This window comes from Chiloscyllium punctatum, chromosome 31 (assembly GCF_047496795.1).
Source record: "Chiloscyllium punctatum isolate Juve2018m chromosome 31, sChiPun1.3, whole genome shotgun sequence".
Taxonomy (NCBI): domain Eukaryota; kingdom Metazoa; phylum Chordata; class Chondrichthyes; order Orectolobiformes; family Hemiscylliidae; genus Chiloscyllium; species Chiloscyllium punctatum.
The window spans coordinates 66,341,377-66,357,470 of record NC_092769.1 but is presented as its reverse complement, the minus strand read 5'-3'; positions in this window follow the sequence as shown (position 1 = coordinate 66,357,470).

Genomic DNA, 16,094 nt, shown 5'->3' with positions numbered 1-16,094 from the left:
TGTTACTGTCACTGTGAACTCTAGTCTGGAGTTACTGTCATCGTGAACTCTAGTCTGGGGTTACTGTCACCGTGAACTCTAGTGTGGAGTTACTGTCACAGTGAACTATTGTCTGGAGTTACTGTCACCGTGAACTCTAGTCTTGTGTTCGTGTCACCTTGAACTCTAGTCTGGGGTTACTGTCACCGTGAACTCTAGTCTGGAGTTACTGTCGCCGTGAACTCCAGTCTGGAGTTACTGTCACCGTGAACTCTAGTCTGTGGTTACTGTCACCGTGAACTCTAGTCTGGAGTTACTGTCACCGTGAACTCTAGTCTGGGGTTCCTGTCACCGTGAACTCTAGTCTGGGGTTACTGTCACCGTGAACTCTAGTCTGGGGTTACTGTCATCGTGAACTCTAGTCTGGAGTTACTGTCACCGTGAACTCTTGTCAGGAGTTACTGTCACCGTGAACTCTAGTCTGGGGTTCCTGTCACCGTGAACTCTAGTCTGGAGTTACTGTCACCGTGAACTCTAGTCTGGAGTTGCTGTCACCGTGAACTCTAGTCTGGAGTTAATGTCACCGTGAACTCTAGTCTGGTGTTCCTGTCACCGTGAACTCTAGTCTGGGGTTACTGTCATCGTGAACTCTAGTATGGTGTTCCTGTCACCGTGAACTCTAGTCTGGAGTTAATGTCACCGTGAACTCTAGTCTGGAGTTACTGTCACAGTGAACTATTGTCTGGAGTTACTGTCACAGTGAACTCTAGTCTGGGGTTACTGTCACCGTGAACTCTAGTCTGGAGTTACCGTCACCGTGAACTCTAGTCTGGAGTTACCGTCACAGTGCAGTCTAGTCTGGGGTTACTGTCACCGTGAATTCTAGTCTGGAGTTACTGTCACCGTGAACTCTAGTCTGGGGTTACTGTCACCGTGAAGTCTAGTCAGGGGTTACTGTCACAGTGAACTCTAGTCTGGGGTTACTGTCACCGTGAACTCTTGTCAGGAGTTACTGTCACCGTGAACTCTAGTCTGGGGTTCCTGTCACCGTGAACTCTAGTCTGGGGTTACTGTCACAGTGAACTCTAGTCTGGACTTACTGTCACCGTGAACTCTAGTCTGGTGTTCCTGTCACCGTGAACTCTAGTCTGGGGTTACTGTCACCGTGAACTCTAGTCTGGGGTTACTGTCACCGTGAACTCTAGTCTGGTGTTACTGTCACAGTGAACTATTGTCTGGGGTTACTGTCATCGTGAACTCTAGTCTGGTGTTCCTGTCACCGTGAACTATTGTCTGGTGTTCCTGTCACCGTGAACTCTAGTCTGGGGTTACTGTCACCGTGAACTCTAGTCTGGGGTTACTGTCACCGTGAACCCTAGTCTAGAGTTACTGTCCCCGTGAACTCTAGTCTGGAGTTACTGTCACAGTGAACTATTGTCTGGGGTTCCTGTCACCGTGAACTCTAGTCTGGGGTTACTGTCACCGTGAACTCTAGTCTGGTGTTATTGTCACCGTGAACTCTAGTCTGGGGTTACTGTCACCGTGAACTCTAGTCTGGTGTTACTGTCACAGTGAACTCTAGTCAGGGGATCCTGTCACCGTGAACTCTAGTCTGGGGTTACTGTCACCGTGAACTCTAGTCTGGAGTTACTGTCACCGTGAACTCTAGTCTGGGGTTACTGTCACCGTGAACTCGAGTCAGGGGTTCCTGTCACCGTGAACTCTAATCTGGGGTTACTGTCACCGTGAACTCTAGTCTGGGGTCCCTGTCACCGTGAACTCTAGTCTGGGGTTACTGTCACCGTGAACTCTAGTCTGGAGTTACTGTCACCGTGAACCCTAGTCTGGAGTTACTGTCACCGTGACCTCTAGTCTGGGGTCCCTGTCACCGTGAACTCTAGTCTGGGGTTACTGTCATCGTGAACTCTAGTCTGGGGTTACTGTCACCGTGAACTCTAGTGTGGGGTTACTGTCATCGTGAACTCTAGTCTGGGGTCCCTGTCACCGTGAACTCTAGTCTGGGGTTCCTGTCACCTTGAACTCTAGTCTGGTGTTACTGTCACTGTGAACTCTAGTCTGGAGTTACTGTCACAGTGAACTATTGTCTGGAGTTACTGTCACCGTGAACTCTAGTCTGGTGTTCTTGTCACCGTGAACTCTAGTCTGGGGTTACTGTCACCGTGAACTCTAGTCTGGAGTTACTGTCGCCGTGAACTATTGTCTGGTGTTGCTGTCACCGTGAACTCTAGTCTGGGGTTACTGTCATCGTGAACTCTAGTCTGGAGTTACTGTCACAGTGAACTATTATCTGGGGTTACTGTCATCGTGAACTCTAGTCTCGAGTTAATGTCACCGTGAACTCTAGTCTGGAGTTACTGTCACAGTGAACTATTGTCTGGAGTTACTGTCACAGTGAACTCTAGTCTGGGGTTACTGTCACCGTGAACTCTAGTCTGGAGTTACCGTCACCGTGAACTCTAGTCTGGAGTTACCGTCACAGTGAACTCTAGTCTGGGGTTACTGTCACCGTGAACTCTAGTCTGGAGTTACCGTCACCGTGAACTCTAGTCTGGAGTTACCGTCACGGTGAAGTCTAGTCTGGGGTTACCGTCACCGTGAACTCTAGTCTGGGGTTACTGTCACCGTGAAGTCTAGTCAGGGGTTACTGTCACAGTGAACTCTAGTCTGGGGTTACTGTCACCGTGAACTCTTGTCAGGAGTTACTGTCACCGTGAACTCTAGTCTGGGGTTCCTGTCACCATGAACTCTAGTCTGGGGTTACTGTCACAGTGAACTCTAGTCTGGAGTTACTGTCACCGTGAACTCTAGTCTGGAGTTACTGTCACAGTGAACTCTAGTCTGGTGTTACTGTCACCGTGAACTCTAGCCTGGTGTTACTGTCACCGTGAACTCTTGTCAGGAGTTACTGTCACCGTGAACTCTAGTCTGGTGTTACTGTCACCGTGAACTCTTGTCAGGAGTTACTGTCACCGTGAACTCTAGTCTGGGGTTACTGTCACCGTGAACTCTAGTCTGGAGTTACTGTCACCGTGAACTCTTGTCTGGTGTTACTGTCACAGTGAACTCTTGTCAGGAGTTACTGTCACCGTGAACTCTAGTATGGGGGTTACTGTCACCGTGAACTCTAGTCTGGGGTTACTGTCACCGTGAAGTCTAGTCAGGGGTTACTGTCACCGTGAACTCTAGTCTGGAGTTACTGTCTACTTGTTCAGATTTTTGTCACAGACTTTAATGGTGTATTATCTAATTTTACTATTTACTGTTTTTATTGTGGTTTCGCCGGGTGTTTTTTTTAACTGTTCTCACAAATCTTCATTTAATCATACATTCATTGTGAATTATGCTGGATTTCATTTCAAAAGTCTTTGGATTGGATGAGACTAATAAAAAAAATTAATTTATAGGAGTAAAAATGCCTTGATGAAAATCATCAATAAAGAAAACATGGTCGACTCTGGGCCAATGAGTGAAAAGAAGAGGAAGGTAGGTTTGTTAAAGAGCCAATCTATCCATGGTTTATGTAACTCTACTTTGTGAGATCTTTATTCCAAATTCTCAGCATACTGAGTAACAAAATCTTTTCAAAATCAGCAGAAAATTTAATATTCCTGAACCTTTAGTATTTGCATCTTGTTCGACTGGCCTGACCAACTGAAAAGAGATATTTAGCTTTATTCAGTGCTGGTTTGAAACTATTTCAGATGTGTGGCAACTGGGATTTATCCCTTCCTCAGTGACCATGTAACTGTGCACAATTTAATTTAAACGTTAGAACTGTATGGTTACATTTAATTAATTTGTACTCGTTCTGATTTCTTATCATATACACACTGTGAGCATTCTGTTTCATATTAGCAACAAAAAGCAAAATACCAGATGCTGGAAATTCTGAACAAACTCTTTTAACAGTTCCTCACTTCCAACCTTTCCCTTTTCTTCTTCCATTCCCTTCCCTGCTTTTTTTTGTCACATCCCAGTTTTGATGTTAATTTATTAACCTCTTATTTCACATCTTCAGTGTCTGCAGTTTTTTTTACAACAAGGCATGACACATCCAAACAAAACTGAATCATGAATTACTAAACCATGCATCGGATGCTCATTTGTTTATAACTCTCTTGAGATCACTACTGGGGAAGCAACAATGGCTAGGATTCTGCGGGCAGTCAACTCAAGTACTGGGACCAGAGAGGGTTGGTCTTCTGGATGTAATAGGAAACAAAGAAATGTTCAGAGACATCCATGCCAAAGGTTGATAGCTCAGGAGCACAGAGAGGGATGGGGTAAATTGCCTTGGTGTAGCGCCTGGTTTGTTGCTGTCACTTTACTGAATATGTAATGGAAACAGTGTTACCTCCACCCTGCTACAGGACAGCAGAAGTTCCAGGAAGATATCCAATCCTGCAAAGATGCCGAAAGTTTTCGAGCTAAGATGGAGAGAGAGCTTATGAGAAGTGTAAGGGTAAGTGATCCTAGGAGGCGAAAGAAGGAAGAGGACAGAATGGTCTGTTTCTGTGCTCTGACCCTTGACAGGCTGAGCTTGAGTTTTGTCGAGTCTGTGGGCAGAATTGGTGAAAGAGGTGATGAGAAGGGAGAATGGTGGGGTGAGTGAGCTTGGGCAAATACTTGCCACCTTGTCAATTATGTCATGGGCAAAAAGTCCATTGGGAACCTTCTTGAACTGTCAACAAGTAAGGCCCTTAAGTGGTCAATTAAGGGCCACTCAAGGGCGTCAACTTGCCACCTCCCTGATTTCCTGCTTTCCCGGGAGGTGAGAAAGGTGACTGGCTTCCCGATTAGGGAACTAGGCTTCCCTGGTAAGGTAAAGTGGTCTAAAGATTTCCTCCTCATAGATCGTTTGGTAATTCTTTTCTTAAAAACTTATTTCCAATCTTCTGACCTACCACCCATCTTTGCACAATTATATGTCTTTTCTTTAATACTATCTTTGATTCTGAATGTAGGTTTGCTCGCTGAGCTGGAAGGTTCGTTTTCAGACATTTTGTAACCATACTAGGTAACATCTTCAGTGAGCTTCTGGCTGAAGCACTGGTGGTGTAGCCCACTTTCTGTTGGTGATGTCATTTCCTGTTCTTTTCCTCAGGCTGGTAAATGGGATTCAAGTCAATGTGTTTGTTGATAGAGTTCTGGTTGGAATACCATGCTTCTAGGAATTCTTGTGCGTGTCTCTCTTAGGACAAGCCAAACAGTGGGCGGCACGGTGGCACAGTGGTTAGCACTGCTGCCTCACAGCGCCTGAGACCCGGGTTCAATTCCTGCCTCAGGCGACTGACTGTGTGGAGTTTGCACGTTCTCCCCGTGTCTGCGTGGGTTTCCTCCGGGTGCTCCGGTTTCCTCCCACAGTCCAAAGATGTGCAGGCCAGGTGAATCGGCCATGCTAAATTGCCCGTAGTGTTAGGTAAGGGGTAAATGTAGATGTAGGGGTATGGGTGGGTTACGCTTCGGCGGGTCGGTGTGGACTTGTTGGGCCGAAGGGCCTGTTTCCACACTGTAAGTAATCTAAGCCATCTAAGAGACATGCACCCATTTACCACCTCCTGAGGAAAAGAACAGGAAATGACATCGCCATAGGAAATGCCGTGACCACCAGAAATGGCATCACCAACACAAGGAAACTCAAACATATCAATAGAAAGTGGGCTACACCGCCAGTGCTTCATCCGGAGGCTCACTGAAGATGATACCTAGTATGGTGACAAAATGTCTGAAAACGAACCTTCCAGCTCAGCGAACAAATCTTCATCCAGAACCTCAAGCTGAGCTACAAAACTCGCTAAATATCTTTGACTTTTTTGATTAATCACAGATGGCAGATTTGTCCCTTCAGATTTTTCTTACTTATTGGAATGTATCTGCTCTGCGCTTTCTGGGATAACTCCTTAAATGTTTCTGCCACTGCATCCCTGTTGACCTATAATTCCTTAACTTATCCATTTGGAGGTCCATATACAATATAACAAACACAGTACTCTCATCAGTGCTCCCTGCTATCAAAAAACTCAACCAAATCAGCTAATTTGCTGCCTTTCTCAAGCTCATGCTGGTTTTCTTTGTTAATCCACGTTTGTTTGAGTGTTCTGTTAATTTTGTCCCGACTTACTGTTCCAAAAAGCTTTTCTGCCAAGGTTAATCTGACTGGCCTGTGGCGGCTGGACTTACTCTCTTATCCCTACTTGAACAAGGATGTACCCGTACAGTTCTCCAGTCGCCTGGCATAACCCTGTGTCAGAGGAGGATCAGAGGATTATGGCCAGAGTCTCTGCAGTTTCACTTACTTCTCTCAGTACCATTAGATGTACCTCATCTGTCCCTGATGACCTATCAACATTAAGTACAGCCGGCCTACTTAGTATTTACTCTTTATTCATTTCTAGTCTATCTGGTGTCTTAAACTCCACTTCTTTCACCATGGTTTGGGCAGCATCTTCTTCCTTAAGACGGGGCAATGTATTCATTTAGTATCTCAACCAAAACTCCACTAGTGTGTAAGTCTCTTCTTTGATCACTAATTGAATTCACTCATCCTTCTTAACGATATAAATGCCTGCAATGAACTTCTACATTGTTATTTATATGAGCGACCGGTCTCTTCTCAGACCCTATCATTGCTTTTCTTTCCTTATGATACACAACCTAGCTCTGAATTGTATTATCCACCTGACATCCATCATATGCGAACTTTTTCCATTTCAATTTACACTTTATCCCTTTTGAAATTTAGGGTCTCTGAATTTCTTTACCAACAAGGGAAAGGATGAGGCAATGTTTCTAATCTGTACCTCAACGGTTCCTCTTTCAAGGCAGCTTAATGTTTAGTTCCAGTTTTTCTGACAAATACTTTTGCTCAAGGTCAGACCATCCTATTAAAGGCGGCTCCTAAATGTTCCTGGGCGAGTTGGGGGAGAGGAAGGGATCACAGCCCAGATATTGGGAACGGGGCTAGGCACAAATTGGAAGGCGGGAGTGGGGAGAGGACACGGCTTGAAGGTGGGAGAAGGGGACAGCCTACAACCTGGGAATAAGGGAGATCACAACACAGAGGGGAGGGAACGATTGCGGCTGCTCCTTGGAATGTAAGGAGTGGGGAAACACCACAACTGTGAAGCTGGGGAACGGGGACAGGCCACTGCACCCTTGGGTTGGGAGGCGGAAAAGGCCACAACTCTGAAATCGCGGAGGGAGGGAGGCTGCAACACAGAGGTCACTAATCGTGATTCGGAGGCCGGTAATAAAGAAAGCCGCTTTGGAAGTGAGTAGACAACAGAACCCAGAGGTTGGGGAGCACCAGAGGCTGCAACATGGAGGACATGAAGCAGAGAAGCCCACAACCAAGTCAGTTAGTGGGAAAGCATCAATCAGGTCAGCAAGAAATATGTCAAAATGAGTCTCACGATTCTTGACAAGAGTACAGGAGTCATTAACTGGGCGGCACGGTGGCACAGTGGTTAGCACTGCTGCCTCACAACGCCAGAGACCCGGGTTCAATTCCCGCCTCAGGCGACTCTTGTGTGGAGTTTGCACGTTCTCCCCGTGTCTGCGTGGGTTTCCTCCGGGTGCTCCGGTTTCCTCCCACAGTCCAAAGATGTGCAGGTCAGGTGAATTGGCCATGCTAAATTGCCCGTAGTGTTAGGTAAGGGGTAGATGTAAATGTAGGGGTATGGGTGGGTTACGCTTCGGCGGGGCAGTGTGGACTTGTTGGGCCGAAAGGCCTGTTTCCACACTGTAAGTAATCTAATCTAATCTAATCTAAAAAAACTTACACCATTAAAGCAAAACAATAAATAGGGTAACTTTAAATAAGGAATTTACTGTAATTAAATTATAATCCCTCAATGGTTCTTGCATCCCTCTGTAATTTCCTTGCGAATTTGTTTCTCTATGTAACTTTTCTACCAGTGTTTGGACTAACATGTGCCCAGCCATGAAATGGTAGCTGTTTTGTTCCTTAGATCCAACCAAGTCAATTCTGTCCTTGATGCCTCTAGGACATCCTCCTTCTGGAATTCCCTCCCTAATGACATTGTGGATCAATCTATAGCAGGTGGATTGGAATGGTTCAAGAAGGCAGCTCACCACCATCTTCTGCTTAGATTCCCTACAGTGTGGAAACAGGCCCTTCAGCCCAACCAGTCCACACCGACCCTCCGAAGAGTCACCCATCCAGACCCATTTCCCTCTGACTAATGCACCTAACACTACGGGCAATTTAGCACGGCCAGTCGACCCTAACCTGCACATCTTTGGACTGTGAGAGGAAACCGAAGCATCCGGAGGAAACCCACGCAGACACAGGGAGAATGTGCAAACTCCACATAGACAGTCACCCAAGGCTGGAATTGAACCCGGGACCCTGGCGTTGTGAGGCAGCAGTGCTAACCATTGAGCTATCGTGCTGCCCCAAGGGTAACTTCGGGCGAGCAGTAAATGCTGGCCAGTCAGTGACACGCTTGCCCCACAAGTGAATAAAAATTCTTCAGTTTTGGAACATTCTCTTCAATCAATACTGTTACACCCTTTTTTGCTTCTTCCTACTCCATCCTGAACACCTTTTATCCAGGAATATGTAGTATCCAACAATATATAGCATCCAGTCCTGTTCTTCAAAAATTGGATCTCCATATCGTCGCAATAGCATATTTCCACATGACTATTTGTGTGTACCTTATTTTGACATTATTACATTCCCTTCTAACCTGATCTCACCCATTCCCTTTCTATTACCTACTGTAAAGATAATTTTTCTAATTCCCTGCACACATTGGTTTTCCTGTCTAATATTGCTTCCTGTCTCCCACATTCTGCCATACTCGTTTGGAGCCTTTGTGATCGTGCTCGCCAACCACCCCATCAGAATGCTTGTGCCAGTTCTGTTCAAGAGCAACCTGTCTGGTCTGTACAAATCCTATCTTGCCCAGAACTGGTCCCTGTATCCCAAGACACTTCAGCAAGGCTTTTGATAAGGTTCCCCATGGAAGGCTCATTCAGAAGGTCAGGAGGAATGGGATACAGGGGAACTTAGCTGTCTGGATACAGAATTGGCTGGCCAACAGAAGACAGCGAGTGGTAGTAGAAGGAAAATATTCTGCCTGGAAGTCAGTGGTGAGTGGTGTTCCACAGGGCTCTGTCCTTGGGCCTCTACTGTTTGTAATTTTTATTAATGACTTGGATGAGGGGATTGAAGGATGGGTCAGCAAGTTTGCAGATGAGACAAAGGTTGGAGGTGTCGTTGGCAGTATAGAGGGCTGTTGTAGGCTGCAGTGTGACATTGACAGGATGCAGAGATGGGCTGAGAGTTCAATCTGGGTAAATGCGAGATGATGCATTTTGGAAGGTCGAATTTGAAAGCTGAGTACAGGATTAAGGATAGGATTCTTGGCAGTGTGGAGGAACAGAGGGATCTTGGGGTGCAGGTACATAGATCCCTTAAAATGGCCACCCAAGTGGACAGGGTTGTTAAGAAAGCATATGGTGTTTTGGCTTTCATTAACAGGGGGATTGAGTTTAAGAGTCGTGAGATCTTGTTGCAGCTCTATAAAACTTTGGTTAGACCGCACTTGGAATACTGCGTCCACTTCTGGTCGCCCTATTATAGGAAAGATGTGGAAGCTTTGGAGAGGGTTCAGAGGAGGTTTACCAGGATCCTGCCTGGACTGGAGGGCTTATCTTATGAAGAGAGGTTGACTGAGCTCGGATCTTTTTCATTGGAGAAAAGAAGGAGGAGAGGGGACCAAATTGAGGTATACAAGATAATGAGAGGCATAGATAGAGTCGATAGCCGGAGAGGGGTCATAGCTTTAAGCTGGTTGGAGGAAAGTATAGAGGGGATGTCAGAGGCGGGTTCTTTACACACAGAGTTGTGAGAGTATGGAATGCGTTGCCAGCAGCAATTGTGGAGGCAGGGTCATTGGGGACATTTAAGAGACTCCTGGACATGCATATGGTCACAGAAATTTGAGGGGGCATACATGAGGATCAATGGTCGGCACAACATCGTGGGCTGAAAGGCCTGTTCTGTGCTGTACTGTCGTATGCTCTTCAATGCTCTATACTGCTTCCCTTCCTCCTACATCATCTCTGCAGGCATGCATTTATCTGCTGTATTCCTCTGATGTCTAAGTTCAGGAATTCTTGGAGTGTGCACGGGATGGTTTTCTTGACTGATATGTGGAGGGACCAACCAGAGAGCAGGCCTTAGACTGGTTACTGTGTAATGAGAAGGGAATTATTGCCAATCTAGCTGTGTGAGACCCCTCTGGGATCAGCGACCATAGCATGATAGAAGTTTTTTTATCAAGATGGAGAGTGAGGTAGTTGATTTGGAGACTAGAGTGCTGAAACTTAATAAAAGAAACCATGAAGATATGAGGCGTGAGTCCACCTTGATAAATTTAGGAGAGTTACTTAAACGGATGACAGTGGATAGGCAATTAGGAGAAAGTGAGGACTGCAGATCAGATTCAAAAATGTCGACTCTCCTGCTCCTCAGATGCTGCTTGATCGGCTGTCCCTTGCCAGCACTACACTTTTTGACAGTGGATAGGTAATGGCAAACATTCAAGGAAAGCGTGGGGGAACTGCAAACGACTGTTTAGGGATGTAGGTTTACTCGCTGAGCTGGAAGATTCGTTTTCAGATGTTTCATCACCATACTGGGTAACATCTTCAGTGAGCCTCTGGATGAAGCACTAGTGGTGTGGCCCCTTTCTACTTATGTGTTTGAGTTTCCTTGGGTTGGTGATGTCATTTCCTGTGGGATACAAGTCAATGTGCTTGTTGATAGAGTTCTGGTTGGAATGCATGCTTCTAGGAATTTTTGTGCGTATCCCTGTTTGGCTTGTCCTAGGATGGATGTGTTGTCCCAGTCAAAGTGGTTTCCTTCCTCATCTGTATGTAAGGATAATAGAGAGAGTGAGTCATGTCGTTTTGTGGCTAGATGATGTTCATGTATCCTGATGACTAGTTTTCTGCCTCTTTGTCCAATGTAGTGAGAAATAGGAACATCTCATTTACCATATCCCCCCATTTAGAACAAGAACTTACGTCACCATAGGAAATTATGTCAGCACAGGAAATGACATCACCAACCCAAGGAAACTCAAACACATAAATAGGAAGTGGGCTACACCACCATGCTTCATCTGGAGGCTCACTGAAGATGTTACCTAGCAGGGTGATGAAACGTCTGAAAATGAACCTTCCAGCTCAGCGAGCAAACCTACATCCAGAACCTCAACCTGAGCTACAAATACTTTCAAAACTCGCTCACAACTGTTTATTCCTGTCTGGCACAAAAGCAAAATGGATGACAGCCAATCTATGGCTCAGAGACAGTATCCGATCCAAAGAAGAAGCTGGCAGATTGGCCAAGAAAAATAATCGGTCTGAGGTTTGGGAGCAGTTTAGAATTCAGCAAAGAAGGGCCAAGGGATTGATTCGGAAGGGGAAAATATAATACAAAAGTAAGCCTGCAGGGAACATAAAGACTGACATAAAGAGTTTCTATAGGTACGTGAAGAGAAAGAGATTGGTGAAGACAAATGTAGGTCCTGTACAGATCGAAGTGGGGGATTGTATAATAGGTGACAAACAAATGGCTGAGCAACTGATTACATACTTTGGTTCTTTCGTCATAAAAGAGGACTCAAATCATATACCCAGAAATGTTGGAGAATTAAGGATTTAATGAGAGGGAAAAACTGAGGGAGATCAATATTAGTAGAGAAACGGTGCTGGGAAAATTGATGGGGTTGAAGGCAGATAAATCACTAGGGCCTGATAATCTACATCCCAGAGTATTTAAGGAAGTGGCTCTAGAAATAGTGGATGCATTCGTGGTCATCTTCCAGGATTCTATAGACTCTGGAAGAGTCCCTGCAGATTGGAGGGTAGCTCATGTCACTCCAATATTCCAAAAGGGAGATAAAGAGAAAACAGAGAATTATAGACCAGTAAGCCAGTAGTTCAGAAGTGGGGAAAATTTTCAAATCCATTCTCAAGGACTTTATTGCAGAGCATTTAGAAAGCAGTGGCAGGATCAGACAGAGTCAACATGGATTTATGAAGGGGAAAATCATGCTTGACTAATCTGTTGGAATTCTATGAAGATGTAACTGGTAGAGTTGACAAGGGGGAGCCAGTTGATGTGGTGTATTTGGATTTTCAGGAAGAGCTTGACAAAGTTCAGCATAAGGGATTATTGGGGAAGATTAAAGCACGTGGGATTGAGGGAAGTGTACTGAAAAGGATAGAAAATTGGTTGGCAGAGAGGAAACAAAGAGTTGGAATTAATGGGCCCTTTACAGGTTGATGGGCAGTAACTAGTGGGGTGGCACAGGGATCAGTGCTGGGTGCCCAGCTATTCACAGTATGTATTAATGGTTTGGATGAGGGAATAGAATGTCACATCTCAAAGTGGGAGGGTTGAACAGTGGTGAAGATGCAGAGATCCTTCAGCATGATCTGGACAGGTTGGGTGAGTGGGCACATCAATGCCAGGTGCAGCAAAATTTGGATAAATGTGAGGTTATTCACTTTGGAAGCAAAAACAGGAAGGCAGATTACTACCTGACAGGCTGTACATTGGGAGAGGGGAGTGTGCCGTGGGACCTGGGTGTCCCTGTGCACCAGTCACTGAAGGTAAGCATGCAGGTGCAGCGGGCGGTAGGAAGGTAAATGGTATGTTGGCCTTCACTGTGAGAGGTTGAGTACAGGAGCAGAGATGTGTTATTGCAGTTATACAGGGCCTTGGTGAGGCCACATCTAGAATATTGTATGTAGTTTTGGTCTCCTTTTCTGAGGGAGGGTACTCTTGCTCTCGAGTAAGTGCAGTGAGGGTTTCCCAGGCTGATCCCGGGAATGACGGGACCGACGTATGAGGAGAGATTGATGAGGTTAGGATTGTTTTTACTGGAGTCCAGGTGAATGTGGGGGATCTCAGAGAGACTTATAAAATTCTAACAGGACCAGTCAGGGTAGATGCAGGGAGGAGGTTCCTGATGGTGAGTGTGTCCAGAACAGGGGTCACAATCTGAGGATTCGGGATAGACCATTTAGGACAGAGATGAAGAGACATTTCTTCACCCAAAGTGTGGTGAGCCTGTGGAACTCATTACCGCAGGAAGGAGTTGATGCCAAAACATTGAGTGTATTCAAGAGGCAGTTAGATATAGCACTTGGGGCAAATGGGGTCAAAGGTTATTGGGAGAAAGCAGGATTAGGCTATTGAGTTGACAGAGCAGGCTCGAAGGGCGGAATGGCCTCCTCCTCCTGCTCCTATCTTCTATGTTTCTATATTTCACTTGTACATCGTACTGAGGGATAACTAGAGATTATGATCTTTTGAGGCCTGATTCCTGGCCTCCTCCCTCGCTTCCCGAAACCTTCCTCCTTCCACCAATCTAGTCAATATCAATATGGACCATGATTTCTGGTAGCTCACCCTCCCCCTAATCCTGAATGAATGAGCTTGTGTAGATGGTCACTGGTAACAATGGGTGTGAAGGTTGGGTTTCTGCACTGAGAGGTAGTGATCTGTCACTCCAGAAAAATACCAGGGGCAACAATGTGGAGAAGTGGCAGGGGTGCAGACAAGCTAACTGGTCACGTCAAGGGTGCAGACAAGCTAACTGGTCACGTCAAGAGATAGAGCAGAAGCAAAGGATAGCACTGATGGTGCTAGTGGGGGGAGGGGAAAGAGATTTAGTAGGAACCGTGTTTGATGCTGTTCCCTCAGTTACTTAGGAAGATTTTGCCTTGATCCAGTTTAGGAACTAATTTTCCAACGACCTGGCACATATTTACCACACCATTTTCCAGCAATTAGCCAAACTTGGCGTCCCATCAGTAATGTCTTGCTGCACACACTCATGCACCTGGGCGTTCTAGTTCTCCAGAGCTCTGTAACTGTGCATTGACTCAAATATTTTATTTTTTTTAATCTAGAAACAAGCAAAGACATCTACCCAAGCAAAAGGTGAAACCACCCTGCAGCCTGGCTCATGGGGTTCAGGTTGGTACACTCTCCTTAGGCCAGGAGGACTACTTGATGCACACAATGCATAAATTTGGTTCCATAATTTAGGGGCCTTCTAAGCATCAACATTCGCCAAACCCATTGAGGTAACTCTTCCACTAAAATGGCAGGCAAAGGTTGTGAGAAACATTACAGCATTGCAAACGTTAATTTACATCTAACAGGTATCACCTATAAGCAAGACGTTGTCATTTTACTTCCAATGGCTGGCTGAACAAAGAAGGGCACACTGATTCGATCTTGGTGTGGTGTGAGGGCAGCTATATCCCCGGATCCTGACTTGGATCAGTGCTGGGTCCACTATTTTTTGTCATTTATAAAAATGATTTGGATGTGAACATAGGAGGTATAGTCAGTAAGTTTGCAGGTGACACCAAAATTGGAGGTGTAGTGGACAGCGAAGAAGGATACCTCAGATTACAACAGGATCTTGATCAGATGGGCCAGTGGGCTGAGAAGTGGCAGATGGAGTTTACTTTAGATAAATGTGAGGTGCTGCATTTTGGGAAAACAAATCTTAGCAGGATTTATACACTTAATGGTAAGGTCCTAGGGAGTGTTGCTGAACAAAGAGACCTTGGAGTGCAGGTTCATAGCTCCTTGAAAGTGGAGTCACAGGTAGATAGGATAGTAAAGGCAGCGTTTGGTATGCTTTCCTTTATTGGTCAGAGTATTGAGTACAGGAGTTGGGAGGTCATGTTGCGGCGGTATAGGATATTGGTTAGGCCCACTGTTGGAATATTGCGTGTAATTCTGGTCTCCTTCCTATTGGAAAGATGTTGTGAAACTTGAAAGGGTTCAGAAAAGATTTACAAGGATGTTGCCAGGGTTGGAGGGTTTGAGCTACAGGGAGAGGCTGAACAGGCTGGGGCTGTTTTCCCTGGAGCGTCAGAGGCTGAGGGGTGACCTTATAGAGGTTTACAAAATCATGAGGGGCATGGATAGGATAAATAGACAAAGTCTTTTCCCTGGGATGGGGGAGTCCAGAACTAGAGGGCGTAGTTTTACGATGAAAGGGGTAAGATATAAAAGAGACCTAAGGGGCAACTTTTTCACACAGAGGGTGGTACGTGTATGGAATGAGCTGACAGAGGAAGTGGTGGAGGCTGGTACAATTGCAACATTTAAAAGGCATCTGGATGGGTATATGAATAGGAAGGGTTTAGAGGGAATTGGCAGGGCGCTGGCAGGTGGGACTAGATTGGGTTGGGATATCTGGTCGGCATGGACGGGTTGGACCGAAGGGTCTGTTTCCATGCTGTACATCTCTATGACTCTATGATTTTCATCGAGGACCATCAGCTTCAACTCATGTGGGAATGTCATCCCTTCTAACTCACAAGATGATTGCAAATGGCGGATGACACAGAAGGATCCAAACAAATTTGTAGGACAATTTGCTCAGAGGTTAGAGACCACCACGGTTTGTGATGCAACCCAAGGGCACAGCCATATGCATAAACGGGCACATGGCGGTCCCAGCTGTGAAGACCGGTGCCCCATTGAGAATAAGCCCCACGGTTAGCTATTCAAAGTCACTGACAGACCACGGCAGCAGATCTCCTGGCTGGAGTGACTACATGGACGACAAACAGGGGTTTGGATTAAATTTACACTGTCCGCCAACCAGTTATCCTGCGGCTGTTTTTCACTCTCACCAGGTAAGCCTGGAATTGCAGCACACAGCAGGAATGACGATGGCATGAAGGAACAAACCACCTCAGATCAGAAACTGGGATGTGATGGACCACAGGCAGCTGCTGGAGGAATGCTTCAATTTTTACTCAGGTAATCAATTTAGACTTCTACAAATTAACTGTTTGAAACGCTATCTCAAATCCAGCAGCCTTGGCTGAGCCAGACTGTGTTAATTCAAAATTAAAACACCTTATTACAATGAATAGGGGATTTCGGAAAACCAACGGAGATGATTGCAAATTAAGCACGTTAGGTTAATGACCGTGTCACTGTTGATATTAGATTAGATCAGATGACCTACAGTGTGGAAACAGGCCCTTCGGCCCAACAAGTCCACACCAAC